This window comes from Mytilus galloprovincialis, chromosome 4, assembly GCF_965363235.1.
Source record: "Mytilus galloprovincialis chromosome 4, xbMytGall1.hap1.1, whole genome shotgun sequence".
Classification (NCBI taxonomy): domain Eukaryota; kingdom Metazoa; phylum Mollusca; class Bivalvia; order Mytilida; family Mytilidae; genus Mytilus; species Mytilus galloprovincialis.
The window spans coordinates 52433206-52455469 of record NC_134841.1 but is presented as its reverse complement, the minus strand read 5'-3'; the positions used below and the strand labels follow the sequence as shown (position 1 = coordinate 52455469).

General features: G+C 31.7%; 1 protein-coding gene across 2 annotated transcripts in view; it reads right to left on the bottom strand.

The window, feature by feature from the left end:
- Positions 1-20841, bottom strand: part of LOC143072409 (5-hydroxytryptamine receptor 1B-like) — a 104388-nt gene extending 83547 nt beyond the window's left edge. For both annotated transcript variants that reach the window (XM_076247318.1, XM_076247319.1), the window contains exon 1: positions 20544-20841. The gene's annotated coding sequence lies outside the window, so the exon portion shown is untranslated. The remainder of the gene's footprint in view (positions 1-20543) is intronic.
- Positions 20842-22264: the final 1423 nt, after the last annotated feature.

Here is a 22264-nt window from a genome sequence, read left to right as displayed (position 1 = left end):
TTCACTGTCTACCTACAACTTTGGTTCTGATAATGCTTTCTGTCAGCGTTATTACTATGTCTGAGACTCGTCGACCAGAATTTCGTCATCGTGGTAAACGGGCTGCCAAGCTGACGAACCTGGCCCTGAAACCAAAACCAAAATGGCAGCGGTCCTTTCCAACTGTTCCTGCATTTCGATCTATGGCAATAAATAATTTAAACACTAACCAAACGCCTTCAGGAACCGAGCCGACCGTGCTAGAACTGTATAGCCAGTCAAGGTTTTTCAACAATTCCATAATACATAAATGTTGATCGATAAACACACATAATGACACAGGTTTGCAATGAAAAATCACAAGTTCATGTTCTCACAAATTTTTTAGCAAGTTTTTACCAAACATGACAGGAATAATGTATTAGAGGTCTTTTATAAATGATAATCATTTGGTTTCAATTGGATTAAAACCATGGCATAGATCGGTTTATGAATTTCGAACAGCAGTATACTACAGTTGCCTTTATTTATAGACATTTCTTATTGCAAATGACAATTTTCCAAAATCTTTTTCTCTTCATCAATTAGGTGAAATGTTTCGAAACAGTGCGAGAATTATGATTGAAACCAGAAACTTGGTCCCAATTTAATACTCCGGCTTCTACAATTGATTCTTCGTGAAAATATACCAGTGAAGAAGAAAAAAACATTTGTGCGTTGCACTTAAGTTTTATTACAATTCGACAAATGCTTTTATTTGAACATTACCCATGCAATAATTAATATATAAAGAAGACTACATACACGTTATTTAGTCTTGACGAGTGTTTATGCAGCTCATTTGTAAATTCTAACATTTTTTATTTCCATTATTTTTTCTTGCTTTTATTTCATGAGCTGTTTGTTTTTTTCCATTGCATTTTGAATATGTATTTTATCTCCCTTTTTAATTATATACTTTTATTTTTTTAGTCGTTTACAATAAATGACTTGGTTATTTTTCAAATCGGTCAATTTTGTTTTGTTTGGAAAACGGAGCAAATCATTCTACAATGCAAATCCTTTAAGATATATAGATACAAATGGATACAGTTTGTCTATATATTGTTTTGAACAAGGGAAAAAGTAATTAAAGCCGGATTTCAGACAATTACTATTCGGATTTTTGTTTTGTAATATAGGAATTATTCTATGACGACCCAGACTAGATGGATTTTAGTAGAGATGTTGCTTGTCAACTATAATAAATACTAGGCTAATATTTCTAAATTATCTATACTTTTGTTCTTTGTTAATTAGACGCTAATAGACGGAATGCATGTGCATATTGATGAGTAGTTTCAATACCCTTTGCTAAATAAAGATAATCTTAGTAATTGAAGAGCCACCCAGCTAAAAAATAAATGGGTTAAATATTAAGTATGCATCAATGAGATATGATGATTTGTTCACCCAACAGCCAAAGAATATTCATATTTAACGAGGGCTTTGCCTGAGGGAGATATGATTGTTGGAGGGTGAGCAAATCTTCATATCTCCCGAAGACAATGGAAATGAATGTTTTATTCTATTGTCCTTGCTTTCTTAAATTTACTACCTAAACATAAAATATTAGTTTGCATTCATATTTTTCTTCTTATCCGCTTGTTTTTATAACTAAGCACTTACCAGAGACATATATATGTCTCTGGCACTACATACCCATTGATAAATAGTACGGATCAAAAGTTAATTATTTGTCTTTTTGTATTAACGTCTGATATAAATTTGAACACGATAATGAGTTTTGCCATCGCAATTTGAAAAAAAAAATCAGAACGTTAAGTACTTTAACTGCGCGTAACGTCGCACGATGTTGTCCCGACATTTCAGAGGGGAATATGAAGATATGTTCAATGACACGTTGGATATAGTATCAACCAATCAACTACCGATTTAACTATCAATATGAATAGACAGTGGAATAAAATGTTTTATTGAATACAGCACATATATTATAATATATCTGTTCGTCCTATTTCGTCTCTTCATAATTCAACAGTCTATCCTAAATTGAGGTAAATTATATGGCCTTCCAAATACCGTTTCGATTCGTAACATCAAGAGACATTAATGTCAAGTTTTTTGTACCTCATGATCGCGGTATACCATCTTTTTCGCAAGTTTATTGTTTATTGTTTTCTGTTTGGCATTACATTAAAAACTAAAATCATTTTATTACATCTGGTGATCCGTTTATTTGGCAATCGCCATGACGGTCAACAGGGTTTAAGAACATATGTTGTCTGACCTATTAGTCAAATGCGTTTTGTTAAAATATACTTTTTCACTTTTTGGTCTTTTGGAAAATGTTCATTGGTTCAAACGGTGTTTTTAATCTAGACTTGTTTATATTTGTTCGTTAGAGCTTATACAACAAATGGAAGTTTTAACTACCTTGACTGGCTATAAAGCCCTTGCACGGTCGGTTTACGGTTTGTATTATATTTCCCGTCTGTTTTATATGATCCGTCCATTCTTTTCGACTCTACAAAAACAGGAGTCTATCTAAATTTGAGGAAAATTATATGGCCTTCTAAATACCGTTCCGATCCCTAACATTACTGAACAGACATTAATTGTAGAAATCCGGATATGTTGTACACATTTTTGCACCTCAAGTTTGCGGTATACAATATTTTCCGCAGGTTTATTGCTTTCTGTTTGGTATTTAATTAATAGTAAAGATCCATTATTTTGCCTTTTTAAAAATGTTTGATTCGAGCGTCACTGATGAGTCTTTTGTGGACGAAACGAGCGTCTGGCGTAAATATTAAATTTCAATCCTGGTATCTATGATGAGTTTATTTTGTTACATTCGGTTTTCAATGTATTTGGCAAACACCATGGCAGTAAGCATGTTTTAAGAAAATCGATTGTTCGACCTGTTAGTCAGAGGATTTTTGTTTAAAATATACTTTTTCATTTTTTTTTTTTTTTTGTCTTTTGGCAAACGTTGTTTGTGCTGTATTTAGACCCCGCTACCATTAAATTGTTTTGATGCATACGTATACAATATCAGTTTTTTTTTATCCATCACAAATTATAGGTTTAAACGTTGTTTTCAATTTAGATTTGTATTCAGATGATCCGATAGATAAAAGCTGGCGTAGAGTTGTCACGGGTTCATACGAACTCGTCGGGCATAATGAAGGCGATTTGGTGCCACGATATCTCAGTAGTATGTGTTCGAATACTGGGCAGGGAAGAAAACAAAATTTGCAAAAAAAATGTAGGGCTGATGTTTCGACGAAATATATATATAAGGCAAAATCCAACCGTACAACATACATGACATTTATAATAAATTGATAAAAATGTAAATACATGTAAGTATAATAATCCAGAATGAAATATTTAACCTATTGCCACTTTCAACATTGTGCATTATATATCGACTTTTGGAATTGACTAAAGGAAAGAAAAAGTCATAATTATACAATATGCCTGCACGTATGTCATTACTGATTTCCATTCAACATGTTGCTTCCGTCTAATTTTGTGACCTGCAAATTGGTTTGTTTCTCTTCAACTTCAAGTTTAATGATAAGCTTCAACAATGCAGATGTCTTTCCTTAATTTAACAATTTGTCAATTAATGTTTGCTCAAGTTACCATTAAAGACTGTCTTGTAGTTCTTGTCAGGTTCTGAACAAACTGACACCAAGCAGCGACTGTAACAGCATACAAGTTTTAATTAAATTTTTAACATGTTCAATTATAAGTTACTGAAAATAAATACTGTTGTGAATTTGAACTCCAAATACTTAATTCAAACGTCCAATAACCGGTTTAACCAAAACTGTTTTGGAGCAACACATTACTGTCAAAGGTAAGGTCCTAAATGGCTCTCTTGACCAATATCACAATGAAACATAGCTAATATATAGACTAAATATGAAATAAGCCATTTTTTGAATATTTACGTTCGTGTGTTTTATTTATGACGTCACAAATAGAACTTATTTTGATTTTCTACGCAAAAGTCAATGAAAATGGGTAAATTCCCATCGATTTTTTGGACAGGAAACATAGAGCGCATACGTCGACAAAAAAGATCTTTTACAATAATGTGTGTAAAGACATTTTACATGTCTATCTTGAATATTTACTCCATGTTTCCTGGTCCTAAATTTGGTCGAAATTCGGCCGATTTTGTTAAATATTGCCAAAATCCCTTATCTATGGCCCTTACCGAACTTACTCCTTTTGCAAACGTTCATTCACGACATCCCGAATTTAGTCAAGTCTCTAAACTCTCCATAAACGTCAAACGTCTTTGAAGGAATACACCTGTGTAGTGTACAAATAAAGACATGTGGTATATGTATGATTGTAAAAAAAAACTGTCCACCAGAGACCAAAGGAAGAGTATGTTGCTTTTCAGGTGTTTAGGTATAATAATGTATGTAATTATTTTTGTTACAATTTAAATATAAACTATGGTTTCGTTCTCTATATATACGAGTATAAATTGAAAACAACGTTTAAACCTATGATTGCGTTCACAGGCACTTGTCTCAGAAAAAAAATCCTATATACCTTAATATAACACAAGGTACTTAACTTCCATTTTCGAAAAATGTCAGGCGGTTAAAAAATTCCGTTGTATGCCGCTTTCTAGGCTGTCAACCCCACCTGTTACCTATACTCGCATCACCAAACGGTGTGTTTAGGATTTGCTATATACACGGGTCATAATCACAGAGTTGACACTACTAAATTCTATCATTGTCACCGGTGCTTTGCTTCACCTGTATTACCTGTGAAACGAAGTTTTTATTTTATTGCGCAAATGAAATATAAACTTGTGGCGCAAATGAAAGATTGGATTTTTTAAAAATTGGCGCAAATGCAATGCGCTCATTGTCACATTGTTTCCTATTGTAGTATTTCAATCAGTAAGACTTCAATAGATGACAATACGAATACTAAAAATCTAGACTAAAAATTAGGCGTACAGGTACCGTTTCCTATTTGTTAGCCAGCATGACGCACAACAGCGAATCAAAGAATTCAACTCTATTTATAACTAATATTGGACAATGCTGTTGATAAAAAAATTACTCCATTCCAGGTTCTTTTGTTTTTCAAATAATTAATATTACCAATGATTTATTGATAAGTTTCAGGTCGACGGTTTCAAACAGAAAGATTTTGAAAGTAGAGAAAACTGTGCATCTTATAATCATCATGACTTTATCAGATGACAATATCAATACTACTCTGTAAATATCCAGGCTAAAATAAGGCTTACACATAGTTATATACTTTAATTCAGTCACGGACCAGCGATTTCACGGGTGTGTTCTAGTAAATATATAAAAATATACTGCTACAGAAAAATCTGAGAATTTGAATATCGAACATTCTTTTAAGATGATGGTGATTTATGTGAATTAGCCATAGTGAAAATTCCAATAATCTCATATTAGAAAGAACTTGTTTATTTCCCACTCTTGCGCTTGTCCCGCCTTTTACCAAATGGTCGCTTGTGACTTACAACTGAAGATTTAAGCTTCTATTGTTTTAAAGTGTGACACATACATGTAGCAATGATTTTTAATAGTATGGAAAATAAGACCACTTATAACCATACGCCTCTATGGGTTAAATGTGCACTCTTGTGTCATTTAATCTAAATATCGTTCGGTCAAATATAAAAACGACAAGTTATATAGATATAACTTATCAGAAATTTATCAAAAACGAACTGCGGACTAAAATGACTTTACATAGACAGAACACCAACCATGAAGATTTAACACTCATTAGGGCAAACGACAATTTCCATCGTTGTTCTAATGGACGATTTAAAATATTTCCATGTATATGGTCAATATAGAAAATGATTTTCTCCGGAGGAAGAAAAAAGAATTATTCATAAATATTCTAAACCCGGGTTTAAACGATAAATGATATTTTAATTTTAACGTAACATTTTAAAGACTTAAAAATGACATTAGTAGTCTCCCTTGTATGTATTTATGTGACTTGTATATAACCTGAAGATCTGTGATAGCAGTGGAAGTACTAGTAAAAGTGATGAATTTTTATGTTATTTCTTCATAGACAATAAAAAATATTACAGTCATTCCTTAAATAATTTTCTTATATATATATATATACGAGTCTAAATTGAAAACTACGTTCAAACCTATGTTTGCGTTGGATAAAAACCGCAATTTTTATACGTGTGCATGTAAAAAAAAATCGTTGTAGAAGGGTCTAAAAACAGCACAAACAACATTTTCCAAAAGACCAAAAAAGTGAAAAAGTATATTTAAACAAAACGCATTTGACTAACAGGTCGAACAACTGATGTTCTTTAACCCTGCTGACTGCCATTGGCGATTGCCAAATAAAATTGATCGCAAGATGTAACAAAATGGATCTTAATATAAATTTATTACTAAACAGAAAAAAAATTAACTTGTGGCCACGATGTTATGCCACAAACATACGGTGTCAATATTTTTTAGTACACCAGATCCGGATTTCGACAATAAATGTCTCTTCAGTGATGTTAGGGATCGAAACGGTATTTGGAAGGCCATGTAAAAAGTACCCTCATTTTTAGAAAAATGAGTTTTCTATATATAAACATGTAGTCTAGTTATTATATAGATGATGATTGATATGAATTTACATTTTTGATAAATTCCAATCTCGCATGTCACAATGTGAAATATCTCGTTTACCTTCTTTCGCGAGACTTTTACAGGACGTTTACTTGATACTATAATTGATTAAGAGAGGCGGAAAACACCACAGGGAGAGTCAAACTTATCAGTCGAAAACAAACTGACAATGACATGGCAAAAACACTAAAAACGATCGAATGACGAAAAATGTTTCCATTCTAAATTTTAACAGTAGCAAAACACAACGTAGTTTTACGGAAAAAGTCACAGTAAAATAACAAAAATACCGAACTCCGAGGAAAATTCTAAACGGACAGTCACTACGAAAATCAAAATAAAGACTCAAAGAAGCTCAAAGAACTATAGCTATAGGTCACCGTAGGGCCTTCAACAATGAGCAAAGCCCATACAGCACAGTCAGCTATTAATGGCCCAGAAATAACAAATGTAAAACAATTCAAACGAGAAAACTTACGGCCTAATTTATGTACAAAAAAGGAACGAAAAACAAATATGTTACAAACACATACAAACGACAACCACTGAATTACAGGCTCCTGACTTGGTACCGGCACATACATATAGAATGTAGCGGGGTTAAACATGTAAGCGGGATCCCAACCCTCCCCTAACCTGGGACAGTGGTTGTCTCATTTGAAATCATAACAAATCTCCTTGTTAATAATATTATACATGAATTTGGTACATAATACCATGTTGAAATGGCCGACTTGTAGACGATATTAGTTGTGTCCGACTCTGTCATAACGACTTGTTCAGACATGGAACCTAATTACGTTTATGATTAAATGAGACCAATTACGATAGTTTCATGGACATTTATTGACTGATTGTGCTATTTTCTGAAGAATTCGATATATATCGAAATTAACCAGGTACTTGATTGTTATAATACGGTACAAAGGGCCTTTACCGTAAAAAGTGTCCGACTTGATGTAGATTTTTCTAGATATCATAAACTTTCTAAACATTGACTAATATTCATTTAATTTCAATTATATGGAGATTTATTGTGGAAGTATAGGTCCTACTCCAGAAATAGAATTAACGTTTACAAATACGATGTATTACACTTAATAATGCAATATCATATAAACCCATTGCATAGTAAAATAATCATACAAATATCCAAACTTTGTATTTTACGATTTTTATCATTATATCAAAAGATTTTTAACACGCATTGATATATTATCAATCTTCAAATCAAATGAAGTTTTTTTTTAATTTAAATACGTTCCTTCAATTTATATTGCTTTTAACTATATGCTTCTTATAACTTTATTTACTGTTGAGAATCGATATATGCTTCTTATAACTTTATTTACTGTTGAGAATCGATATATGCTTCTTATAACTTTATTTACTGTTGAGAATCGAAAGACGTAATATAAACGTCAGTGAGAAAACCCTACACACAACAAAAGCAACGGAGAACACCTTCATGTATGATATATGTAACATATATATTAGAACCATATTGAACGTTGTTTTCAGATAAGACTTGTTTATATACAACCATAAAAATGCTGCAAATGTTTTTTCTACTGCAAATCTGCATTTCAATAGTTGCAATATGTTCCAAGTTAGACATAGAGATGTAAGTCGAAGTCTTAGAGATTTGAAATAGTTTGCAATAACTGCGAGTAATCTTAAAACTTTTACTCTGTGTTTTTTATGCTAGTTGTGTTATGCTTCGTGTCGATATCATTAGTTTAATTGTTCTTATATTACACCATATTCCGAAGTTAAGTGTGGACTCACACAAGTGTTTAACTTATACATACTATATGTCCTTTGCCAAAGTCATGTCTTAGGAGCCTGTAATTCAGTGGCTGACGTTGAAGTCTATTACATGTTTTTTTCGTTTATTGTTTTGTCATTCAAGTCAGGCCGTTGGCTTTTTTTTTTTTTTTTTTTTTTACCTATTTTGCCTCACAGAACGTGTTCAAATGACAATGAACTAGCATTTACTTGCCACAGAACTAATACATGTATATTAAAAATCCGAAAACAATACAAGATATCGACCTACTCTATATATACTTGTATATCAGTGAGAGCAATAGACAACCTTTGAAAAGGATTAAATTTCAAGCCTTATAAATACAGTTTTACAAACAATTATAGTTTTAAAACTATTTTTATCGGCCACTTTAATTACACTCTATTTTTTCAGCTTGTTTTCTATATATAGACTAACTTGTAATGCGTCAAATATTTAAAAGTTTAACTTGTGGGCTAATATTGTCCCAAGCCTATCATGTTTTAAAGATTAACTACGCAACCAAACAAGTATAGAAATGCATGAAAGCGGATTTTATGTTGCAGTAAGTCAACATAAAATATAATTATACAAATTCAGTCATCAGACAAATGATCGAATGCCGTTTCGCATCTCAATTTCCATACGACATGCCTGACAACTGAATAAATTATCTGCGATTCTTTGTAGGTAAATAGGATAAATAACTTCTATTAAACAACAATGTTGACTATTACTTCTGTTTAATTTGGCGTTAAATATCACCTACCTCAATAAAGGTCAAATTCTATTTAAAGAATGGTCTGCATGATCACAAGCGTGTGGTTACATGGTCTTTGCTCGGTCAATGCTAAGTCAAGTTTGTACTGTAACTCTTTTGCAAGTAATAAGGGACTCTTGCATTCAAACAATTTATTCATTTTATGTTGTTGTTTTGTCATACCGTTAAATCGGAATAAAATCCATTCTCCACATTTGCTATTGTCTATCATGGGGAGATACTAGTACATCACACAAAATAAGTTGATGAACTTAAAGCGGATTTTCAAAAGAAAGGTATACTAGTCAACAAAAGAACGATACACAAGTTTGAACTCAAATTTATCATAAGATATAATAAATTGGAAAAACTGTTAAATTATCAAATGAAAAACATTGATTTGGAAAGCGAATACATATGATTAAAATACATTACCCTAGTATCGTTTCTTTTGTTGACTAATATATAGTATATATAAAAGTTATTTTTATTACACTATGGTCCTCGATAGCCTTTACCAACTTATGATGGGCAGAATCCATTTACAGTTTTGAAAAGGTATCAATTGCGCCACTCTCTATTTTTCTGATGGTATTAATAGCGCCAATAAAATTAATACTAGTAGACTCAAATTGCGCCACATTTACCTGTATATTTTTACATACACGTATAATCCGTTAACCTATCCACTTTTGATTAAACTGAACTCTTCAAAATTAAGAAAACTCATCAATACATGTATAAAATTGAGGAAGGAAACGGGGAATGTGTCAAAGCGACAACAACCCGACCATAGAGCAGTCAACAGCCGAAGGCCACCAATGGGTCTTCAAAGTAGCGAGAAACTCCCGCACCCGGAGGCGTCCTTCAGCTGGCCCCTTTAAATATGTATACTAGTTCAGTGATAATGGACGTCATACTAAACTCCGAATTATACACAAGAAACTAAAATTAAAAAGCATACAAGACTAACAAAGGCCAGAGGCTCCTGACTTGGGACATACGCAAAATTGCGGCGGGGTTAAACATGTTTGTGAGATCTCAACCCTCTCCTATACCTCTAGCCAATGTAGAAAAGTAAACGCATAACAATACGCACATTAAAATTCAGTTCAAGAGAAGTCCGAGTGCGATGTCAGAAGATGTAACAAAAGACAATGAACAAAATGACAATAATACATAAATAACAACAGACTACTAGCAGTTAACTGACATGCCAGCTCCAGACCTCAATTAAACTGATTGAAAGATTATGTCTTCATCATATGAATATCAGGCACAATCCCTCCCGTTATGGGTTTAGTATCATAATATCATAAAATATATGAGAAGAACATAACCCGTGTCATGCCACCAACTGTTTTTTTAAATAAATGTGTTTAGTTCCGGTGCAAAGACCCTATAAGTGAATCAATATTAAAGCCAAAATATGCAATCTTTACTAATGATGACCTAACAACAGTATCGTAACTATATCCCTTCTTAATAAGTCTGTTTAAAGGTTTTGTAAGCTTTTGAGGTGAATACTGACATTTTTGTGCTTTGTAAAGAATATCACCATAAAAGATTGGATGTGAAATACCTGAACGTATAAGATGTCTGCATGTTCTGTTATATTTACGAATTATTTCCTTATACCGATGATAAAATTTAGTAAATGTTTTGACTAGTTTGTGATATCGAAAGCCCTGGTGTTATCATTTTTCAGTAATACATAAATTGCTCTCGCTAAAATCTAAGCGTGTACTACACACACTCTAGATCTAGTCAGAATTTAGCTGAACGCACATTCCTCAATATCTGCAAATCTTGTATAGTCATATGTATACGCCTCATATTATGTGTCAATCGGACTTTCTTTACATCACCATATAAGCATACGCATGTAAAAATGTTCTTGTGCAAAGAATAATAAATTCAAGAAAAAACGGATTACTGGTATCTTATTATCTAGAGCGAGTTCAAACTTCTGTGAGGACCTGGAAATTCTATGCTCGGTGACTCGTCCTCCTTAACTCACAATTTAAACAAACAGTTTCAATTAATTTCCTCCCTCAACATCGTCTGTTCACACATATTTGATTTCAAAGTCATCTCTCGAGAGACGATCTTCCTTGTATTGTTTCCATCATTCAATGATCATTGCCTAGCATGTATAACGACAGAGCACTAACCACAACAACAGATTCGATCCTCGAAAGAAGAAGTTTCACTAGCGTTACCTTTGCTAGACGCGAAAACTTTTTCATTAGCAAACGTCTGTTATAATCAACGTGTTTAACTGTGATAATGGTGTTTTAAATAAATTGATTTAATTCATTCGCAATTTAAACACAAATGTTGCATCAAACCTGTCCTTCCTCCGTGTCAGTTATGTTGTTGTACCCGCAGATAAAGCACCAAACATTTTTTTGTGAGGAAAATACTTTACATGAAATGTTGAATAAATGAATACAGTATTAATTTAGCCGGAAACTCAAATACACCCCAACATAACTTTCAAAGAAGGAAATCCTGGATAATCATATGTCTGGTCTATGGACATTGGATTATTATCTTCAAACACTACTGCTAATATATCCAGACCATAACTCAGTTATACTACTAATCTCGAATATTCAAAATGCATACGGTTTCCGGGGGAGGGACTATAAATATGGCAACTCTTTCAAGCAAAGTCAAACTTGGGCAGTTGTTTTTTTTTATTAATTTATGTTCGCGCCTTTGAATGGTATGTATAACAACATAATAGGGTTTAAGTCAAAATGACACCAAACCAACGACAAAAAAGACATATATAGGTTGTAATATTTTTGTTTCATCATTTATTTTGTTAAGTACAATTTTTATTATATTGTTATTGAAATTTAAACATTTTTGAATATATTATAATTTATTTACAAAATGTATACTGATACTGGTACTGGTATATTCTTCCTGAAGAAATATATCTTCTGTTCTACTGCATTATTTTGGTAAAATTGAAATTTCTTTAATTTATCGTAACTGTTCGGTTAAGGTGTCTGAATAACACTAGTAATGAAAGATAAATTATGATATCAATTCATTCGAGAAAAAAATATTTAAATACTTTACATTTTGATTAAAATATATAAATAAAGACGTCAAATAAATATTGAAAACTGAATTCATGATGTCATGCTAGAGTTCATATCAATAACAAATGTTGTAATCCGAGTCAATTTATATACAACTTTCGATTTAAATTTTTATTTCAAATTCTAATACCTACACCAAGATGTTATTTTCACAGATAGTAAAATAATATATGCTCTCAGTCGTTATCCCTTTGACAAATTACATTTTAAGGTTGTTCTTTAGTCATATTGAAAGATCCCTGTCGATTTGTTAAATAGAATTGAAATGAGATAGCAAAGCTGTTGAATACGTGCAGAATAGTTCTACCTGAGAAACACTCCTGTAATAAACTTTTCCTTAATATGGTGTAAAAAGAACCGTAGGTGTCTGTACCATCTAAAAGCATATTTTTTCACAGTTAGAGGTTTAGTTGCATTCAGGCCTAGGCGAGGATGTGAATTACTTATCTTTAAATTCAAATGATACAATACATACTTGTAAGACGAAAACGCCTTCATTAATAGATATATATTTTTTTCAAGATTGAATGGTTGACTAGAGAATATACTAAATACGTGACACGGTTGATCGAATGATAAATTCTTTTAGATATTTCTTTAAACATCGTTTAGCTTTTAATCGTGGTAAATATATGGAATGGCCGTAAAACATGAAAGGCAAAAAAATACAATAAATCAAAACGCTTTAATTAGAACAGTTAAAGATAAAATTTTATTAGCATTAACAATCGCATAGATATTTTGAAATTTAGAAACGGTACATGTATTAATGTAATCCAAGTTCGGGTGTTTAAACATAAATTACTTAAATAAAAACAAATCAGATTTCGTCAATTAAACTGTAAATACACACGACGAGGGGTGGATTCGGGATTTTTCAAATGTTGAATTCACGAAAACTGAATATATACATTATATGCACACAAAAAAATCTAATCAAATGTGTTTTGAATCCGCCACTGCTTCTATTTCGGATGAAAACAAGAATTTGTAATACCACTCATTATTATTTGTCATGAATAATCCAATTAAATATGTTATATGCATTCATATTTACTTAATGTAAAACAATGCAGATTTGGAAGATTTAATGCATAAAAAAGCAAGCCACAAGTCATGATTTCGGCAAAATGAAATTATTTTATTTACATTCAGATCGCTTAACTCTTATAATAAATGCATGAATTACTGAAATGAAAACAAACCTGCATCCAGCAGTAACATACGCATTCACTTCATATTGTATCCATGATCCTGCTTAAATTTAAATGTTTATCACTTTAAATTAATGCAATAAACCAACAGTAATATTATCTATTCAGCATAGATTGTAAATTAAACTTCAATTTAAAAACACATTTTCATTTAATTGAATAAATTGATACAAATCAACAAATTTGTATACAGAACAATTTATTTCTATCTTTTTTTTTATCGCTGATCTGTATATGATTCCATAGCTTACACATGCGTATATGCTATTATTTCCACTAGAAACTGATATGAGTTTTACTCAAAAAAGACTTTAAGCCATCATGTCGTACCTTTGATGTATTGGTTAACAAAATGTTGGTCATAGGAACGAAATATCATTGAAAACTCGTAGTGTTCTTGTGAATAAATTACACGTCCAATGAAATTATACCTTAGAGACAACTTCAGACTTCTATTGTTCTACAAAGGTCAAAATAATTAGTTTCCATAAAAGAAAACTTAATGTCTTTCTGTTAAACGTTCAAATTCATGAAAAGGGGACAAAATATTATTAGGTATGATGGTAGCCAAATACTGTAAACCTCAATATAAAAAGAGGACAACAAAGGTTATGGTTTTTAGCAAGCGGAAAAGTAATAAGTATTTGAATTTTTATTACAAGACAAAGTACTTAAGATGGATGAAATTTGTTCTTATTTGGGTGGGTTTTTTTTTTTGCAAATTCGAGTTTAGTGTAGAATGATTTCGTACTGGTTGTAGACAATAGCAATAAACTCATGGGTGCTTTGAACAGGCTGACATTATCATTGAAGAAACATGGTCATTATGTGTTCAAATGGATCAACTGTTTAAATATACATAGACCAGAAAGAATGTGTACTTTATATAATAGATTTGTTGCTGATGAATTTCATGTTTCATTTTTATGTCAACATGATTCTTTTGTAAATTATAAAAAAACAATACTTACCTACATACTACACTATTTATCCACAATACATTAAAATGGAAGTAGTATTGTCCATATGTAATATAGAAGTCTACACACACGACTTTTATTTTTTATAAAGAAAATTGCTTGTTTATTCTAAATTATTTACAAATTTATTTCCATGTGTTTAAAAAGTACTGCATGCGCATTTCGTCATTTAATTGTTTATGTATTAAACTTTGACCTCACTTAACACTTTCGTGTGTCTGGGCATTACATGTCATATATACATAATTCCTAAAATCTAACAAAGCCACAGAAAACTACACAGAAAACTAAAGAGCATTATTAACCCAACCAAACAAAAGGAGGAAAGAATTGTGGTTTTCCCAATTGGGGACATTTTCATGGTCATCTGTGACACATATATTCAATAATGATCAACCAACTCGTGATGGTGTCTGCAAATCATTCTTCAAATGGTCAAATCATTCATGTCTTATTGAATTACACAAAAGTAGTCGTACGTTTGTAAAAGAGGGACGAAAGATACCAAAAGGACAGTCGAACTCATAAATCTAAAATAAACTGACAACGCCATGGCTAAAAATAAAAAAAGACAAACAGATTCGTAACCTTATTTAAAGGTGATCTGCGAACTCGTCTGTGATGTGACTTTTATATTTACTTCGCTGTGATCGTTATTTAATTGTTAATCTTAATGGGGGTGCGACATACACTTGAAGGTTCTTGTTTAATGTCTACTCTACTAAACAGATATATACGGTAGTCTGGAAATTAAAACAAATGTGGCAACAATGTTTATATCACTAAAAATAGTTTCTCAGCACAACATTAAAAGTATTACTTGTCTTTTCTTACCTTCATGGTTAACTTTGGTGTACTATATTCCTTAGGTTTTTTTAAATTTCAAACTGAGATTCACTTTACCCAAGTCAAAGAATACACTGCATTGGTAAACTGCATTTTGACTTAATTTATGTATTTGTATAATTCTGCAATGACAATTTCTATATTTTCCGAACATACGCTTTTGAACATATTTTCAATTTTACAACTATGATTTGAGTGTAAGTGATAGCAAATAGGATTTTAATTTGCATATACATTCAGTTTATTTCATTGGGGTGAAACTTTGATGACAGAAGTTGAAATGATTTGAAGATAGCATTTTATTTTCTAATTTCACATTTTATCGTAATAATTTTGCCATTTTGTCACATTTAAGCAATATGCTTGATATCGAGAAAATCTAAATGGAAATGTTTGATACTTTATTATCTCATGAAATGAATCAATTTTTTGTTAGGAATATATCTGGGGAAAGTATTGTATTATAACTTCGGCATGAGAGTCTCAGTTCAAATTTCTTATATGTCAGATAAAATCACCAGTGTATGGTACAATAAATAGCAGAATCTGATTATTGCAACACAAAATAAACCTGACAAATCTCGACGGACGTCCCCATCGTTCAACACTACATAACACTAGATTGAAATGTAATTTGAATTCTAAATAGCTTTTCAATGTTTTTATGAAAATACTTCTTTCTTATCAACCCTTTATAAATTCTGTTAGAATAAAATGAACCAATATTGCTCAAATGTAACTTTGTTATCAGGAAACAAAATTGAATAACACTCTTGTTAGAGATGCGAGATGGAAACGTTCTCTTCGAGAAATAACGTAGGCTGAAACAAATTTAAATTTCATCGTAAAAAGCAGGCTGAGATTTAATCAGGTTGCTGACACGCTGAAAAAGCTCTCTATAGATGTATAGTCTGAATGCATCGTACGAACGTCAGTTATTACTCCATGATTAAAAGAAAACATTTTCTTTCACAGACAGATAATTTTACAAATTTGAAATACTTTACCATATATATTTGGCTGTAAGGCTCATATAAGGGACATTTACATGTGTGAATTTACACTTTACACCAGACGTTCAAATGATACATTCAATATGAATTTAAATCTTAATTCAAAAAAGTATGTACTTTAAAAATTTCAAACTGTTGAAATTTCGCTTACAAGACTCGGTAAAACCCTACGCTCTTACAGGGTTCCTGTAAACAGCTCGCTTTACTACATGTATATGCAAAATTTGAAATGGCAAACATCTTGTGATTATAAAACGAGATAGTAGCTGTTAGATTTCAACATCCTTTGCAAACGTCAGTATATATTTTATATATTTTGGTCTTTACATGAAAACTAGTGTTTTGAATAATATATTATCATTCTTCAAACACTATAAAACGTAAAAAAACGAAGTTCATCAAAATATTAACTACAACATGAATTTTAATTGAATGCATACACAATTTCTACTGATAATTCAGCAAACAAGAAACATCATTTCATTCTCAGTATAAAGTTATGTTATATATTTGCAACTCCTTGTTCTAGCTATCATCTCATTGAATATATCTACATAAACAAGTTTTGTTTGATGGTGCTGATTGACATACACAGAAAGTCACTCTTCAAAGGTGTATAGTTGTCACTATGGAGTAAATGATTAAAATGCAAATATTATATATGATTATACACTTATGAAAATTGTATTTTGTATGCGCAACCTATGTACGATCGTAGTACTAACAGATATATAACGCAAAACTAAGCAATTGGTAGTCAAAAATCTCATCAGAGTTAGTTTTGTAGAAGAGAAAAAAACAGACACAGAACAATTGGTAAAGACAATGATAAAAAAAGAAATACGCTATGAAAAATTTCACCATTGAAATTATATGCTAATTAACACGGATGTTATTGTTGTATAAAATAAAACGTGAAAATTATTGCTGTCATTCGTTTAATACATTGGAAAAAATAATTGTGTCTTTCAGTTTTCAGTAATTGGTTGTGTATTACAACAAAACAATGTTTTTCATGATTTAAAACTGAATTAAATCTATTATTTTGTTCTTTATCATTGTAACATTTTTAAAGTTATAAATGCCATTTCTAAGTGTCTCGTTTTTCAAAAATGATATGAACGTATTTTGTATTCATGAGATGTTGTAAATTTGATGAAATTTGCTGTGATTGACTTTACAATGATATTAAAAAGTCATCAATTTTAAAAACCATTACTTCTGCAGAAAGGCAAGTCTGTTTTTATCTGACAAACTATTTCTTTTCTGGATATTTGGTGACAAACGAAAGATCAATGCAGATCAGTATGGCGAGACCGATGACAACCCCCACCCCCCAATTCACCCTACACCCTATTGTGGGTGACTGTTCTTCATATAAGATATATTTTGAATACGACATGTTTGTGTCCAATTAATGTACAGAACAAACCGTACAGAATTACGATGAAGAAAAGAACCGAAATATTTCATGGCATCAAACTATAAATTAACGAGTTGAATTTTATCCCCCAAAATACCAAGGTTGTGATTGAAAAACAACAGTTTAACTTAAAACCTTACCAAATGGGTCCATTAAGCCATAAAACAACTGTAAACATAAATCCTTACCAAACAAGAGTGAGACAACGGCCAAGGAAAGTAAAATTAACAATAGGAGATAATTGTGGTATGATGATTATCTTGAGAAATTAAAAGATTAAGTATATCATTGGCGGATCCAAAGAGGGGGGAGGGGTTCCGGGGGTTGGAACCCCCCTTTTTTTGGACGATCAATGCATTTGAATGGGAGCATATAGTTGGACCCCCCCTTTTTAAAATGGCTGGATCCGCCACTGTAATATCGAGTTTGATATATAAAGGGTGTGTTGTGGTTAATGTTATTCATTTGTTTATTTTGAATAAATGCAATGTTTACAGAAAATAAATCGTTAAACTATTCGCAGGTATTAGAAAATAAAATATAATTGATCTCTATCTATAGAAGAACATGTAAAGCTGTATAGGCATGCTATGATGACTCTATGTTCATATTACGTGGCCATGGTAACCTGTATGCTTAATTTGGTAAAGAGAAATTTGTTTGAAAAAGACACATTCCAAATTTTGATGTTGAATTTCATCAAAATTAAGAATGTTAATAAAACTGATGTAATTGACGTAAGATGGTGCTGACATTACATTGCTTGGTAATCGCTCTGGAGTAAATGTTGCCCTTTTCACCACACCCCAAAACACGTCCAAACGAATGGCAGTTAATTGTTTGTTGAAAGATATATTAATTCATGTGCAGTGGCGGATCCAGAACTTCTTGTAAGGGGGGCCCGCTGACTGACCTAAGGGGGGGGGGGGGGCGCTCCAGTCACGCTTCAGTGATTCCCTATATAAGCAACCAAATTTTTCCCACGAAAGCCCCCCCCCCTGGATCCGCCAATGATGTGTACAAGTGAACACATCATTTTACCTTCAATGCCAAAAAAAAATCTCATTTTGAAAAACCATACTTCAATTGAAAGAAAACTGACTTGGGTAAGATGCTTTGTGGAATATACAATCGATATCATCAAAGACAGGCATACAAAACAAGTAATAAAAAGGAAATGGGGATTACAGAACAAGTGACTAGATTATTCGGTATAAGAAATTGTTTTAATTAATTTTATATTATGGCACAATCTCACTCTTATGTAACAAATTATATATATAGCTGCTAGTTTTAAAGGTGCAATTTCTATTCAAATATGTAGTCAAAAAACATTATTAATATCAATACAGTTTAGTGAATTAAAATTTCATGCATTCATCCTGTGATATACCCACTAATATGCTTTCTGTTGAAATGAAATTGAAAACAATCGCATAGAATTGATCAGACCCTTTTTGTTCACACAATCATTGAAAAATATGGCCGACATATTCATAGTTATTTTTGTACCAGATTGTTGGGTTGTTGCCTATCTGACGTTTATCCCATCATTTTACTTCATACTGACATAAAAAATAATGGAAAACAACAAAGCTATTTTAATGTGTCAATCCTCTATACACTATATGATATCTCAACTTGTTTTACTATAATTACAGTTTCCATCGTCTTGTCAGTTTATATGTAATTGCAACCCTTTTTGGCTATTGATTTTAGAAAACAATATTATATTTTGATTCTAAAAATACCAATCCCAATTGTACAATGTTGAATGATTGTAATTACTTTGCCAGGATTATATGTTAAGTTGGTTAAATGGACAATACCTTGACAGGCCTTTTTCATGTTTGCTTTAGAACAAAAACAAAGACGTTATTTTTCATGGTTCAGAAGTTAATTTTGCAACGCTTTGCGTGCACTATACACTACGATTTATTCGTTTTGAAAGCCCTTACAGCTTAATATAAAGTATATTTCCAATTGGCTGGTTATTAACAATGTATTCTGATAATTACAATAATTAAAACCAGATAAATGGAGTTATATAATTATCATATTATCTATACACTATACAGTCCAAATTATCGATACTAATATTATAAGCTATTTTTAGCAAATATAGCTATAATTTTTCAAACATTTTAAGTGTTTAACTTCAATGAAATAAATATGGTTTTTAAGTGTCATTACTATCCAATACACTTAAATAAATGGGTTCAAAGTTATATATGAGTCAAGTATGCATAAATTTTTGTCACAAATTAAAATACAAAATGTTACAAATAATGTCCTCCATTTGCTTATACGTTCTAGATTTTATCAGTATTTAATAAATATATCCCTGTCTAACCTTGTTTAAAATTAAAAGGGCGTCCTGTTGTTTTTATAGTCTAGAAAAGAAAACAATTTTAGTTAGAATATTAAGTTTCATATTCACCCTAAGATAGTAATTTACGACAGACCCTGTATACTCAGTGTTTGGACTACCTGACTATTTCCTCTTAATTTAATAATTTATAAATTAAAAAAGAAAAAAATCTTTACAGTTTGATGCAATTACTAAAATTACTTTAAATTTCATAGGTATGATTGGCTGCATTTTCTTATGGTGGAACGTTGATAGGTTTGTGAAGACTAGGGAGGGTAGTCGATTCGAATAATTCATTTGAAGATGATGCTGTCATCAATTGAAATCAAACATTGTGAATCTATCTTAATAGAGAAATAATTTACATACCTTCTAAAAATTGAAAAGTTTTATCCATTCCATATTAAATAACTATATTTGAACTTCTCACTTATTAACTGAATTACATCGTTTTACATTGATACGGAAATATATGAAATGTGTTCAACATATACAGAAAATAATTACACAAAATTAATAGAATTCCTCACTGTCATTGAAGAATCACCCTGGCACTTTTTCCTATACGTCGAAACTAGCCGGATATGTGACATTAAAGTTTTTCACGCATGATATATATTATGCAGTGGTGTTAAATAGCTGACTGTTGGATCTTTAATGTTACTGTTCAGTGAATACAATATCAATTTATGACAATATCATCAGCTTTAACTGTTAAGTCCTAACAATCATTTTACCGTTATTAGAAAATGAACACTTTATTGAAGTTGTCCTGGTGAGGGCTATAGTATGCTTTAATTTTAGAATAAAAACGAAGAGTAAAACATAAACACAATTGACTGACATAATTAATTACTGAAATGTCGAACTTAAGGTTAAAAGTCCATTGTTTATACTAAAGATAATGGACGTATATCGTCTTATTTTTTAAGTTGAACTTTATCAAAATTAAGAATTTTTATAAAAATTTTAAGAAATTCTAACAATATTATAATATATTATTCAGGTCATCAACCGCCTACACGGATAACAATTTAAGACTTTTGCAGCTGTCCTGTTTTTGTCGGTGACAGTTATTTATTCAGGTCATTGACTTTCGAGAGATTGCTACTCCGGCTTTCTTAATTGAAAATTGTCAGTTCCAAGTGCACGAGTTGGTTTTTGCTCATCTAGCCGAAGATTACTACATGTTGTAATATGGGCCTTTGCTATCGCATGATGTCACCGTCCGTCGGCTTATTCATCTAAAGCAAATGGACAGATTGATAAGTACAATATAAAAAAAAGATGAAAATAAGAGACAAAATGACACAGTAATTAACAGCTTAAGTTCACCATAAGGGCTTCAGCAATGAGAATAACAAATGTAAAACGATTCAGACGAAAAAACTATCGGCCTAATTAATTTACAAAATATACAAATATGTTACACAGCAACAATCGACAACCACTGAATTACAGGCCCCTGACTTGGGATAGGCACACACATACAGAATGCCTATGTAGTGGGTTAAACCTGTTAGCGGGATCACAACCCCTAATCTGAAACAGTAATGTAACAGTGCAATATAAGAACGATCTATAAAAATCAGTTGAAAAAGGCTCATCAGATGAATACAAATAGAAATACAACTTACAAAAACACAGGCTGGACGTGGCTTGGTACTTGCGCATCACAACAACCACTGAATTACAGGCTCCTGACTAGGGATAGGCACACACATACAGAATGCCTATGTAGTGGGTTTAACATGTTATCGGGGTCCCAACCCCCTAACCTAAAACAGTAATGTGACAGTGCAACATAAGAACGATCTATAAAAGTCAGTTGAAAAAGGCTCATCAGATGAATACAAATAGAAATACAACTTACAAAAACACAGACTGGACGTGGCTTGGTACTTGCACATCACGATTACCTTAGCTGTATTTGGCAACACTTTTAGGAATTTTGGATCTCAATGCTCTTCAACTTCGTACTTTATTTGGCTTTTTTAAAACTTTTTTGGATTCAAGCGTCACTGATGAGTCTTTTGTAGACGAAACGCGCGTCTGGCGTATATATAAAATTTAGTCCTGGTATCTATGAT